The sequence below is a fragment of the Periplaneta americana genome, chromosome 2, assembly GCF_040183065.1.
Source record: "Periplaneta americana isolate PAMFEO1 chromosome 2, P.americana_PAMFEO1_priV1, whole genome shotgun sequence".
NCBI classification, from domain to species: domain Eukaryota; kingdom Metazoa; phylum Arthropoda; class Insecta; order Blattodea; family Blattidae; genus Periplaneta; species Periplaneta americana.
This window is the reverse complement of record NC_091118.1, coordinates 17,496,235-17,511,125: the sequence shown is the minus strand read 5'-3', so window position 1 is coordinate 17,511,125 and position 14,891 is coordinate 17,496,235. Positions and strand designations below refer to the sequence as shown.

Sequence of the window (14,891 nt, the reverse complement as noted above, 5' to 3'; positions counted from 1 at the left end):
CAAATGCAAGCTGCTGAGTCATTTATACCTGAACCAACACTTTCTGAATTCGAAATTGCGATAGAAAATCTGAAAAAGTACAAGTCTCCAGGTATCGATAAAATTCCAGCAGAATTAATACAAGAGGGTGTAAGCGCATTATCTAGCGAAATTTATAAACTTGTACTTGCTATTTGGGAAAAGGAAATTGTACTAGAACAATGGAAGGAGTCCATAATCGTACCTGTCTTTAAGAAGGGGGACAAGACTAACTGTAGTAACTTTCGAGGAATATCACTTTTGTTGACATCATAAAAAATTTTGTCCAATATTCTTTTGAGAAGATTAACTCTATATGTAGGTGAAATTATTGGGGATCATCAGTGTGGTTTTAGACGTAATAGATCGACTATTGATCACATTATTTTATTCGACAGATATTGGAGGAAAAGTGGGAGTATAAGGACACAGTACATCAGTTGTACATTTAAAAAAAGTCATATGACTCGGTTAAGCGAGAAGTTTTATATAATATTGTTTTGAATTTGGTATTCCCAAGAAACTATTACGATTAATTTAAATGTGTCTCAGTGAAACGTACAGCAGAATTCGTATAGACCAGTTTCTGTCTGATGCTTTTCCAATTCACTGTTGGCTAAAGCAGGGAGATGCACTATCACCTTTACTTTTTAACTTAGCTCTAGAATATGCCATTAGGAAAGTCCAGGATAACACAGAGGGTTTGGAATTGAACGGGTTACATCAGCTGTCTGTCTATGTAGATGACGTGAATATTTTAGGAGAAAATCCACAAACGATTAGGAACACAAGGGAAGCAAGTAAGGAGATAAGTTTGGAAGTAAATCCTGGAAAAACAAAGTATCTGGTTGCTTCACTCCATCGTATTCATCATTATCATCATCATCTGGAAAATGTTTGAAGGATTGCAATCTAAATAGTTTAGTCTTGTTTTGGGAGATACCATAGCTGGCTTGATGTAAGAAATGATGTATTTTCAACTAATTATTTTTAATACGTGATATATTTTTATGGAATGAATAAAATATTTAGTTAAACAACTTAATAGCTAATTTATATTTTATGGTTTTGTTTATTAAACAATTGAAGTTATTTTTTAAAAACCGAATCCTTCAGTTGACCTCTTCCAATTGCAATGCGCTGTTGAAGTAGCTTCTGGAAACTTATCAAGTCACGAACACATAACTCCTGAGCAAGGTATTCAATTTCAAGCCAAACCTTCAACTCTCTGATATCATGTATTCTCTGACAGAGCATCCTTTGCTTCAAATACTGCTATAAGAAAAATCTAGAGCTCTTAAATCGAGTGAACGCGAAAGCCATGGAATGTCACCACTTCGGGAGATGATGCATCCATGGAAAAACCTCTACAAAGTCTACAAAAGTATTTTAAAATATCGAAATAGATTTTTTCCAGCGTCACAATATCAGCTATTTTTAATTCGGGCAATTAGAATGTGTAGAAGCAGTTAACAAATGACAGATGCATAAAAACAGTTGACAAATGACAAGAGTCCATGCCCTTGGCAAATTTAGAATGTAGTCAAACGTAGAATAGATCGTGCTACTTAAAGGATACACATTCCAAGGCCGACTCTATTTCGTTTATTAATGTTGACGTCAATTGTTTCGAATAATCACGTAATCTAAACATGCAAACCCGTCAACTGTAGCTAAAACTAAGAGGCCATCTTTTCTTTTACTTTTTGTCTTCCCCTTTCTTAATGCAATTTACAATTACAATTCAGTTAAGTAGAAGGTGACCTTGCTTAAAGCATGGCGCTATCCCTTATGCAATGAAGTTTAGTTTTACAAAAATGTCACAGATATGGGCGATTTTAGTCATGCGTATTGGTCATTAAAATACGCATGATATTTTCATTCACACTAACGATATTGAAATTCAAGGAGACAGTGGTTAATATTTCGAATTGTTGCGGTTTCGATATTGAGAATATTTTCCAAAGATTACGAGTAAAGTAAATAATTAATTATCGTTTATGCCGGTATTAGACTATAAAAACACCTTCACAAGCTTTTTAAAATTATATATATATATATATATATATATATATATATATATATATATATATATATACAGATAAATAAATAAATATATACAGGGACATCATTTTATTTTTACTTCAATTTTTATTGTACCTGAGTTTTTGACTGTACTTCACTCCCACCCCTTCTACTAATGAAGTTCAACCGTCCTCCACACAGATCCAAGACAGCATATACAGTCATAGTAACCTTACGGTCATAGTAAACAGTACGTTCCAAAAATATGTTCGCGTTTTCCAGTGACGAAAGAGCTTTCAGTATTGAATCATTTTCGCACAGGTACTGTCGTCCGTTTGCCTACGTCGTATCCCTGTTTCCCCCACCAGCTTTTATTCGCTAGCTAGTGCCTGGGCTGTCTTAGCTCTTTTCTGAGAACATTAATTGCTGTTAGGAATTGGACATCTACGTAATATTATACTACTATTTAAAATAACTTAAATAAAAGGGCCTCCTTAAGTAATCAACTGTCACGTGATTTCCTCCCTTTCTACAACGCTGCGACGTAACCACTTGGACGGACGGTAGATAGCATGTCTGAGTAATTTTATCTTTTCGGATCGGACAGAAGTGAAGATTGAATTTACAGTACTTAAGGTCTCTTTTATAGAGTAGGTACAGAATTATTTCAACATGAGTTACTAGTACAAAGTACGAACCTGGTAATTGGAATTAGGTACAATAGTCTATAGTGCGATAATATGCACATTAGAACTGAAGCCTGTATGGAAATGAACGGCCACCATTTTAAAAAATGTGTTTAAATATCCATATTATGATTATTTTTCAATTTAACTTCATTCTCTATATTGTACGCTAATGTGCTATAGACACTCTAATAAACGCTGCAAAATGAATACGTCCACATGGACAGCTCAGTTCGCGAGTAAAAACACTTATTGTTAATACTGTACTGTATTTTGATTAAACAAAGACCTAATGAAAATGATCAAATTCAAAAGCGCAATATTTCCTAGTTTACGTAAATGGATGAACTACTTTTCTTCCCTCCTATACCTAGTAAAGTGATTTATTTGTGTATTACGCCAGTATCATCGAACTCCAGTCGTGGAAGGGAGTAGCAAAAGGCGTTGATCCAGAGGTATAGGCAAGTTAATATTAAAAATGTTAGTAAAAATAAAATGATGTCCCTGTATATATATAAATAAATAAATCAATAAACATTCATTAATTCATAGTTTTCTGCCCAAGAGCGGGACTTTCACTACAAACCCAGTATTCTTACATCTTGATAAATAAATAAATAAATAAATAAATAAACAAATAAATAAAAAATTCATAAATAGATATAATTAAAGTAACTTCATAATTGTAGTATATCACTTTAGAGACACGGTGTGATCACAAAGAAAACTATACTCTAAAACCATGTAACGCGCCCCAAGTAACTTCGTTTCTTATAAATACCCGACTGATCATTTCCCCAACACTCATCTATACTAATAATAAATCTGTAGTGGAAATTTTTCTGGTAATTTTCGATTTTCCAAAAATAATTGGTCCTAACATATATAATTAACCACCCTGAAACCGAAAATCGCTTTTTTTTATTTTTGTTTGTATATCTGTCTGTCTGTATGTTTTTACCTTTTTACGCGATAATGGCTGAACGGATTTCGATGAAACTTGGAGTATAAATTCAGTTCGTTGTAACTTAGATTTTAGGCTATATGGCATTCAAAATACATTATTTAAAAGGGGAGTTATAAGGGGGCCTGAATTAAATAAATCGAAATATCTCGCTTATTATTGATTTTTGTGAAAAATGTTACATAACAAAAGTTTCTTTAACAATAATTTGCGATAAGTTTTATTCCTTGCAAAATTTTGATAGGACTGATATTTAATGAGATAAATGAGTTTTAAAATTAAAATAACTGCCATCTAAGGCCGTGTAATGAATTGAAAAACAAATGACTTCGTCTATAAGGGGCCTTGGACAGCAACAATCGAAAGCTATGAAAGATAGCCTACAGAGAATGTTTCTGTGTTTGTATGAAGTAATATCGGAAGCTAAATTAACCGATTTGTATAATTAATTATTTCACCATTGGAAAGTGTAGTTTCTCTAGATGGACATAATGCTATAATGTTATTACAGTAACTTCTGATATAATGTAATATAATATAATATAATATAATATAATATAATATAATATAATATAATATAATATAATATAATATAATATAATGTAATGTAATGTAATGTAATGTAATATAATATAATATAATATAATATAATATAATATAATATAATATAATATAATATAATATAATATAATATAATATACAATATTATATAATATAATTTAAGTTATTTGAAGGGTTCAGAACCATAGTGGGCCAAGCGCCATTTACTGAATACGTAGAAAACAAGGGTTAAAATGAAGTTATTGCTATAATTCAATGGAAACCTATAACAAGTAAAATAAAATATACACATTAAATCTAAATGATGTCAATCTTCATTAAGCAATGGTTGCATATAATAAAAATTAAGAAACATGTTAAAGGAATTGTCATTGCACCAAATGAGTGTCTCTGGACCAAAATGATCGCATTTTAATTATTTGGATGCAATTTAAATTAAGTAACATATTAAACGATTTATCCTTCTATCAAACACGAATGTTCCCTGGATCAAACGTCCTATTTTAATTATGTAATTACTTTATATTTATTTCTAACGGGTGCAGCGGAGCGCACGGGTACGGCTAGTCAGGCAATAATCACATGATCCAGTGGTACCACCATCATTTCTACACTACGCAGGAAGGCGGATGTTTTTTATATCAGGAGTAGGGCCTACCTATTGTACGATCTTTGTTAGCCACACTGGTGAATTTTCGATCCCGCTACGCACCATACATGAGAGGAAAAAAAAAACAGGCCTACTTTAACAATAGACTCGGTTATTTCGAAAATGTAACATGTGACATTTTAGCACATGTTACGTTTTCAACGAGAGTGGTCTTTATTCTTTAAAACTAATAAGATATGGCACATATTTCACTAATAGAAATGAATAATAAACTGACTTTTAGTTTGACTGATGTAATGCTATTGAAGTAGTTTGCGCAGAACTGTACATGTTAACGTTTTCGAAATAACCTATTCATATTGAAAATCTATATATATATTTGAACTGGTAATGGAAATTACGGGAAAACGGCTGAACGGATTTTAATGAGTGACCCCTCATTTTCATGCCTGGCATCCAAAGTTTTTCGGAAAAGTAGTAGTTTTCAGTGAAATGTCAATTTTCCTACATAATTTTCCTATTTTCCAAAATCCATCTGTTGTCAGTTTTGAGAACTAATTTTATTCAATCACGGCCGACTTGATCGAATTTCAGAACAAAACACACACTACAATAAACAATAGGCTATTACACGAAGGCCATGACCTGCAGGATTGCCCGCATATTTAGAACTCAATTCAATTTGTTATTAAAAACTGATTCTGCAGTGTATAATTTTCTGAGTACAGCTGTGTATTGGATATTCAAATCTACGAAACTTGAGGTGGTTTGATGACATTATTGCCATTATAAATTAAATATTATTATAGTTAATATCATGATACGTCTATTTTTCATTAATTGTACATAATATCTATATATATAATTTGAACTGGTAATGGAAATTACGGGAAAACGGCTGAACGGATTTTAATGAGTGACCCCTCATTTTCATGCCTGGCATCCAAAGTTTTTCGGAAAAGTAGTAGTTTTCAGTGAAATGTCAATTTTCCTACATAATTTTCCTATTTTCCAAAATCCATCTGTTGTCAGTTTTGAGAACTAATTTTATTCAATCACGGCCGACTTGATCGAATTTCAGAACAAAACACACACTACAATAAACAATAGGCTATTACACGAAGGCCATGACCTGCAGGATTGCCCGCATATTTAGAACTCAATTCAATTTGTTATTAAAAACTGATTCTGCAGTGTATAAGTTTCTGAGTACAGCTGTGTATTGGATATACAAATCTACGAAACTTGAGGTGGTTTGATGACATTATTGCCATTATAAATTAAATATTATTATAGTTAATATCATGATACGTCCATTTTTCATTAATTGTACATAATATCTATATATATAATTTGAACTGGTAATGGAAATTACGGGAAAACGGCTGAACGGATTTTAATGAGTGACCCCTCATTTTCATGCCTGGCATCCAAAGTTTTTCGGAAAAGTAGTAGTTTTCAGTGAAATGTCAATTTTCCTACATAATTTTCCTATTTTCCAAAATCCATCTGTTGTCAGTTTTGAGAACTAATTTTATTCAATCACGGCCGACTTGATCGAATTTCAGAACAAAACACACACTACAATAAACAATAGGCTATTACACGAAGGCCATGACCTGCAGGATTGCCCGCATATTTAGAACTCAATTCAATTTGTTATTAAAAACTGATTCTGCAGTGTATAATTTTCTGAGTACAGCTGTGTATTGGATATTCAAATCTACGAAACTTGAGGTGGTTTGATGACATTATTGCCATTATAAATTAAATATTATTATAGTTAATATCATGATACGTCTATTTTTCATTAATTGTACATAATATCTATATATATAATTTGAACTGGTAATGGAAATTACGGGAAAACGGCTGAACGGATTTTAATGAGTGACCCCTCATTTTCATGCCTGGCATCCAAAGTTTTTCGGAAAAGTAGTAGTTTTCAGTGAAATGTCAATTTTCCTACATAATTTTCCTATTTTCCAAAATCCATCTGTTGTCAGTTTTGAGAACTAATTTTATTCAATCACGGCCGACTTGATCGAATTTCAGAACAAAACACACACTACAATAAACAATAGGCTATTACACGAAGGCCATGACCTGCAGGATTGCCCGCATATTTAGAACTCAATTCAATTTGTTATTAAAAACTGATTCTGCAGTGTATAAGTTTCTGAGTACAGCTGTGTATTGGATATTCAAATCTACGAAACTTGAGGTGGTTTGATGACATTATTGCCATTATAAATTAAATATTATTATAGTTAATATCATGATACGTCCATTTTTCATTAATTGTACATAATATCTATATATATAATTTGAACTGGTAATGGAAATTACGGGAAAACGGCTGAACGGATTTTAATGAGTGACCCCTCATTTTCATGCCTGGCATCCAAAGTTTTTCGGAAAAGTAGTAGTTTTCAGTGAAATGTCAATTTTCCTACATAATTTTCCTATTTTCCAAAATCCATCTGTTGTCAGTTTTGAGAACTAATTTTATTCAATCACGGCCGACTTGATCGAATTTCAGAACAAAACACACACTACAATAAACAATAGGCTATTACACGAAGGCCATGACCTGCAGGATTGCCCGCATATTTAGAACTCAATTCAATTTGTTATTAAAAACTGATTCTGCAGTGTATAATTTTCTGAGTACAGCTGTGTATTGGATATTCAAATCTACGAAACTTGAGGTGGTTTGATGACATTATTGCCATTATAAATTAAATATTATTATAGTTAATATCATGATACGTCTATTTTTCATTAATTGTACATAATATCTATATATATAATTTGAACTGGTAATGGAAATTACGGGAAAACGGCTGAACGGATTTTAATGAGTGACCCCTCATTTTCATGCCTGGCATCCAAAGTTTTTCGGAAAAGTAGTAGTTTTCAGTGAAATGTCAATTTTCCTACATAATTTTCCTATTTTCCAAAATCCATCTGTTGTCAGTTTTGAGAACTAATTTTATTCAATCACGGCCGACTTGATCGAATTTCAGAACAAAACACACGCTACAATAAACAATAGGCTATTACACGAAGGCCATGACCTGCAGGATTGCCCGCATATTTAGAACTCAATTCAATTTGTTATTAAAAACTGATTCTGCAGTGTATAAGTTTCTGAGTACAGCTGTGTATTGGATATTCAAATCTACGAAACTTGAGGTGGTTTGATGACATTATTGCCATTATAAATTAAATATTATTATAGTTAATATCATGATACGTCTATTTTTCATTAATTGTACATAATATCTATATATATAATTTGAACTGGTAATGGAAATTACGGGAAAACGGCTGAACGGATTTTAATGAGTGACCCCTCATTTTCATGCCTGGCATCCAAAGTTTTTCGGAAAAGTAGTAGTTTTCAGTGAAATGTCAATTTTCCTACATAATTTTCCTATTTTCCAAAATCCATCTGTTGTCAGTTTTGAGAACTAATTTTATTCAATCAGGCCGACTTGATCGAATTTCAGAACAGAACACACACTACAATAAACAATAGGCTATTACACGAAGGCCATGACCTGCAGGATTGCCGACATATTCAGAGCTCAATTCAATTTGTTATTAAAAACTGATTCTGCAGTGTATAATTTTCTGAGTACAGCTGTGTATTGGATATTCAAATCTACGAAACTTGAGGTGGTTTGATGACATTATTACTATTAGAAATTAAATATTATTATAGTTAATATCATGATGCATCTATTTTTTCATTAATTGTACATAATATTGATGCTATATTGATGACATGAAAGTGAAACGTTTCGTGGTTATGTAAGTAAATGTGGAGAATATCTTAATTTAGATCTTCATTTCTATAATTTACTGAGTGGCTGCTATATATAACCACAAAACTTAAGTAAGATAATAATATTGTTATTAAAAATCAAATATTTTTATACTTATTAACCCAGTGGGGTTGGGTCTTTTTCATATACTTAATGGCGGTGTAGTGTAGATATTGATATGTGTCATTGTCTTCAGTATTGGCTCGAGAGAGCGCAAAAATTACAGTTCCTAAGGAAAGATCAAAAGGTATTACTTACTGATAAAATAAGAGGCCTAGAAAATTTTGTAGTCTCCAGATCATTTCAGCAAGATCTCTTAGTAGGATAAAATGATTTTACGCTCTACATTTCAAGTTCTACATGCAGCAGCTATACGAAAATGCTATTGTTCGAGAGCTTAGCAAACCTGACATTTTTTTTAACTTTTGCCTACAATCCACAATGACCTGAAATAGCTACTGCTATCGTCCTGACATTGATACTTGCGTTTTCGCGTTGAAACTCAAAAACTGAAGTTGGATAGGTTCAAGAAAAAGTATTTGGCCTAAAAAAATGCATTCAGAGGGAGTATGTTTCATTATTATGGAAGTAAATAACTATCAAAAAGACAAGTATTCTTCATTGAAAATAAATCTGAAAAATTTTTATTTGAACGTCTAACGAACTTAGTTTGCAGCAGTATTTGCTGCACAAGCCACTAGTAACTATAGAAAACCGATGTGATCACTGCGAAATCTATAAACCCTTTCAACACGTTCCACATATGTATCTTCGTTTCTTATATACGCCACCAATTAATTTTTCTGGAATTTTTACAAGAAATCATCACGTAGCCCAGTTGCATTGCGCGGATAGCACTCCCTTTTTCGGTCCAGGGTAAATCTATTCGTACATCTATCTACCAAAAAGCGTACTAATGCAAGGCATACCAAAAGCTTGAACAAATCAAACCTAACCTGTCACTTATACTAAACCTTAGGAAAACTCACTTATTCATTTTTTTTTTCAAATATATGTGTATTTGTGAAGTTATACCATCTGTCAGTTTCATTTCATCATGAAATAATGCAACGCAAATCAGACGTCAATCTTTTATGTGGTGTGTGGCGAAATAGAATGTTCAATAATTACGCTGATATATTTATCATTGATGACATCAGTTATGGTAAGACCTTTTGGAAAATTTTCCCCCTCCTTCACAAAAATTTCCTTCTTTTTCACAATTTTTCCCCAAATTACTATTATCAAGAAATATTATTTCGGAGTATTACAAAAAATTATGGCTTTGCTAAAACAATCTTTCAAATGTTTCAGAAAATTTGCAAAACTTTTCTCATTAAACAGAAAATGAAAATACGTAATTTGAAATCAGTAGGCTAAATATTTTACGATACACATGCATAGACATTACAAATTTGTTTAAAATAAATTCACTGAGCAGATCTATTAGTATTTATTGGATATCTTTTTTGTCAACATTAAGACTAACCTAGAAAATTAATTTGTCAGTAAAATCCTTCTTCCTACTTCTTCATAATATGGTTTGAGACATAAGACAATTGTCCACACCTGTGGAGTAACGGTCAGCGCGTCCGGCCGCGAAACCAGGTGGCCCGGGTTCGAGGTTTTTTCCGGGGTTTTCCCTCAACCCAATACGAGGAAGTGCTGGGTAACTTTCGGTGCAGGACCCCGGGACTCATTTCACCGGCATTATCACCTTCATTTCATTCAGACGCTAAATAATCTAGATGTTGATACAGCGTCGTAAAATAACCCAATAAGAACAACATAAGACAATAATAGAAACTGCACACTACACCACTACATACGTAACAGAATGTGCGTTCGAAGTGGCTTGGATCGAAAGAAAATTTCAAATAAACAGAGTATATTGTTTACACGCAACCAACCAACCAACAAGGATTTTTTAATACAATGGTCATTTAAAATTGGGAATATTATAATAAAAAATCCCTTTTCTCTTTTCTTAAAAAAATAAGTCGAAATATCCCCAAGAAACAAGTAATATATTAAAAAAATTATCCTTTCCTTTTCTTAAAAAAACGTTGAAATTTTCCCGAAAAAAAAGTGTTACTTAATTTTAATAAGTTCCTTTTCTTAAAAAAAAAGGTCGAAATATCCCCCCCCCCCAAAAAAAAAACAAATGTTACAATCTTTAAAAAAAGTCATTTTCTCTTTCCTTCAAAAAAGAAGTTCATATATCCCCTACAAACAAGTATTATCTTAAAAAAATCACTTTTCCTTTTCTTAAAAAAGTCAAAATTTCCCAGAGAAATGAGCATTATCTTTTAAAAAGTTATTTTTCCTTTTTCTAAAAAAAAGTCGAAATACTCCCGAAAAACAAGTATTATCTTCAAAGAAACCCTTTTCCATTTTGTTCATAAAGCAAATTGAAGTATTTCCGAAAAAAAAAAAAAACAAGTACTATCATTAAAGCAATCTCTTTTCTTGAAAAAAGAAGTCGGAATACCTCCGAAAAACAAGTATTAGTTAAAAAAAATCCCTTTTTCCTTTTCTTAAAAAAGAAGTCAAATTTCCCCGAAAACAAATATTATCTTTAAAAAAATCCCTTTTCCCTTTTCATGAAAAAGAAGTAGAAATTTCCCCGAAAAGCAAGTTTTTTTTTTTTTTTTTTTAAAGGTCTGAACATCCCCGAATAAGAATAAGTTTTATCTTTGAAAATATCTTTTTTGCTTCTCTTAAAAAAAGAAACCGAAATATCCTGGAAAAACAAGTATTATCTTTAAAATATCCCTTTTTCTTTTCTTAAAAAACGAAGTAGAAGTTTTCCCTCCAAAACAAGCATTATCTTAAAAAAATCCCTTTTCCCATTTCTTCAAAAAGAAACCGAAAGTTTCCTATAAAACAAGTATTGTTAAAAAAATCACTTTTCCTGTTTTTTAAGAAACAAGTCAAAATATCCCCGTAAAACAAGTATTATATTTAAAAAAATATTCCTTTTCTCTTAAAAAAAAAAGTCGAAATATCCCCGAAAAACAAGTATTATTTTTTAAAAATGACTTTTCTTTTTTTCGGAAAATAAGTTGAAATATTCAGGAAAAACAGGTTTTATCTAAAAAAAAATCCCTCTTCTCTTTTCTTCAAAAAGTGAGTCGAAATATCCGTGAAAAACAAGTGTATGATATTTAAAAACAATCCTTTTCCCTTGTCTTCGAAAAAAGAGCTCGAAATTTCCCTATAAAACATTATGTGAAAACATCCTTTCTTAAAAAAAATAAGTCGAAATATCCCCAAAACAGGGAAATTCCACAGACTATACAAAAGCTTATGCAGTACAAAGCAGTGCAGTGGAGACGAGGGCGCCATTCGGATGTTTTGAGCGCAGGCATACCTGTGGTGACAGATGGCAGCTCCTGCACGGCACTGAACTACACAACACACTCCGCGGCACTCTCACAGCTGACTGTGCATCATCACGAGGCCACCGCTCCGCTCTGCTCTCGACGACTGCCGACGAGGGGGGAGATCAGCCTTGAGGGGTCGCGGCAGCTAAGCCAACTCGCAGAACTATCGCGTGTTCATCTGCATTGTTGACAGCAGATAGAGTGCGACTAGGAAGAGAGAAATGAGGGAAAAGCGAAGAAATAAGAGGGAAGGAAAATATAAGGGCACACAGCTGTGGAGTAACGGTTAGCACGTCTGACCGTGAACTAGCGGCCCCAGGTTCAAATCCTGGTTGGGACAAGTTAAGGCTGGTTCACAATAAACCGGAAACGAGAATCGGAACGAAAACGAAAACGGTAAAATTGTTAAAATGTATACATTTAAATGTGAGCATTCACAATTAACGAAAAGCTTGCCGGAATCGGGAACGGAGAGTTGGCCAAGTTTCAACTTTGGCGTTCACGTTTCCGATCACAGCCCACTAGATTCATTCTATTGCCATCTAATAGTAATATACGTTACAAGAGCGGTATGTTGACGTTTTCATGGTCGAGGAAAAGATTGAAAAAGCGAAACGTAGTTGGGCTCTTTTTAATTTCCGAGAACATGAAAACAAACATACCGCTCGTGTATCGTACATTATTTTGTGCGAGGATCGTTTATTACATACCTGAAAGACGAATTTCTAATTAGTTTGTAATGAAATCTCCATCTTGGTTTCTGTTTAATGACGACAACTTCGGAAAACCAAAATATCTTTCTTCAACATTCTTGCTATAAAATGTTTTCCGTGTTTACTATACTCCAGCAGGCCGTGATATACGTCTGTCTTCCCCCCCCCCCCAGTCTATAAATGCGAACTTAAAACAAACGGTAAGGTTGTGTAATGATTTATTTTTCATTTTAATATTTTAACAATATTATTTATATAACATATTGCAGTAATAACATCGGCATCTGGAATCTTGTTGATTTTTTCACGGCTTCCTTAATGTTACTTGTATCAGGAATGCAATAAGTTCCGTGAAGTAGTAGACTTTACTTAATTTTTGCAAATATTTAAAAACAATAATTAACATTGCAATTTAGGTGCAATTGCAGTGGTAAGTTTCCAATTTATAATTATTTTTTATGTTAAACGTCTCTAAAAATAATATGTTAAAAGCCTAAAGCTGTAAAATGAATGTCGCGCTTAAGCGGTAAGAAGAGGGAAATTGTTATGTGTGTTACGTTGGGAATATTGAATGTGGTATTTCACATTTACCGCGTATTGGTTCTGTGCGGAAAACAAGCAAATACGCACGATCTCGCACAAAAGCTATTTTGTCGTCGTATATTTTGTAGCAAGAAGACCGTGACATAACCTATGCATTATTTTGTTCTGTGCTGTGCATCATGAAGCAAGTTTTATTTGATGAGATTCTAATATTGAGTGTTGAGGAAAATCCTCATGTTTATGATAAGCGGCGCGCCTCGTATAAAGATGAGGAAATGAAGGAGAATACGTGGCTTTCAATAGCTGCATCTTTGAACACCGATCGTAAGTGAATCATATTTTGTTACTGTGTTGGTTGCATTACACATTACATATTCATGCTTCAATTCAGTAACTACTGTTGTGTTCATTTTTGTTCTATTACAAATGTTTCTTCTCTAATTATTTTACGTTATGGTAGACTTAAAATAGGTTGTAATAATAAAGATGCATGGCCATATTTATAGTACCGTAGCTAATGAAATGTTTCAGTTGAAATTTCGAAGTTGGTTAACCTGTGTTTATGTTGGCTGCCTTGTACTCATGACAGAACGCCATTGGTCAATTATACACAAATAACATCGGAATGCGTAATATCGACTTTACATATCGTTATTGACATGCATATCGATATGCATAGTCGTCTACGTTCTCGGTTTATTGTGAATCAAAAATTTTCATATTCACGTCCTCTGCGTCTCGTTTTCATTCTGGTTCTCGTTCCCGGTTTATTGTGAACCAGCCTTTACCTGGTGGAGGTTTTTTCTGGGGTTTTCCCTCAACCCATTAAGAGCAAAAATGTTCCGTAACTTTCGGCGCTGAACCCTGGACTCATTTCGCTGGCATAATCACCATCATCTCATTCAGACGTTACTTAAACACATTAGTTGATAAAGCTTCGTAAAACAACCAACTAAAAATCAAAGGGAAAGAAAAAATTGACAGATATTTAAGGAAATCCCAATCATTGCCTGAAACGTGGTAATTAAATACAATAAGTGTTTTCTTTAACACTGTAGTGCAGCCTTGGCGAGAACGTGACTCGCGAGACATTGTGGCTCGCAGTGATAGCTGTGCATTTCGCTTGCTTCTAACATCCGCCAACCCCCACCTCTCACTCACTGGAGTCAAACTCCGTTCCATTTGTATTTGTCTCTGACCTGCGAGTGTCATATGTCTCTCTTGAAACCATGTACGAAAGTTCCAAGTAGGATGGGAGGACGCTTTTTTTTGCTGTCAATATGATGAGAATATTAAATGTATGATTTGTTCACAAGTAGCTATTACGAGGAAAACGGTTGTATAACATAAAACGGCATTATACTACATGTTACTGATGAAACATTAAAAGGTTAAGTGTTATTGTTGTTGTCATCATCATCATCATCATCATCATCATCATCATCATCATCTCTGTACATCGATCCTTTTTCACCAGATGTACGAATAATGCGCTTAGCTCTTCAATTTGAACTCACAGATTTACAATGTGATGTCAAATGAAAGTTAGATG

General features: G+C 33.1%; 1 protein-coding gene across 1 annotated transcript in view; it reads right to left on the bottom strand.

Annotated features, from left to right (window-relative positions):
• The window catches only part of Ldsdh1 (Lipid droplet subset dehydrogenase 1), a 219,110-nt gene extending 206,879 nt beyond the window's left edge, over nucleotides 1–12,231 (bottom strand). The window contains exon 1 of the mRNA XM_069846613.1: nucleotides 12,071–12,231. The gene's annotated coding sequence lies outside the window, so the exon portion shown is untranslated. The remainder of the gene's footprint in view (nucleotides 1–12,070) is intronic.
• Between the last annotated feature and the right edge of the window lie 2,660 nt (nucleotides 12,232–14,891).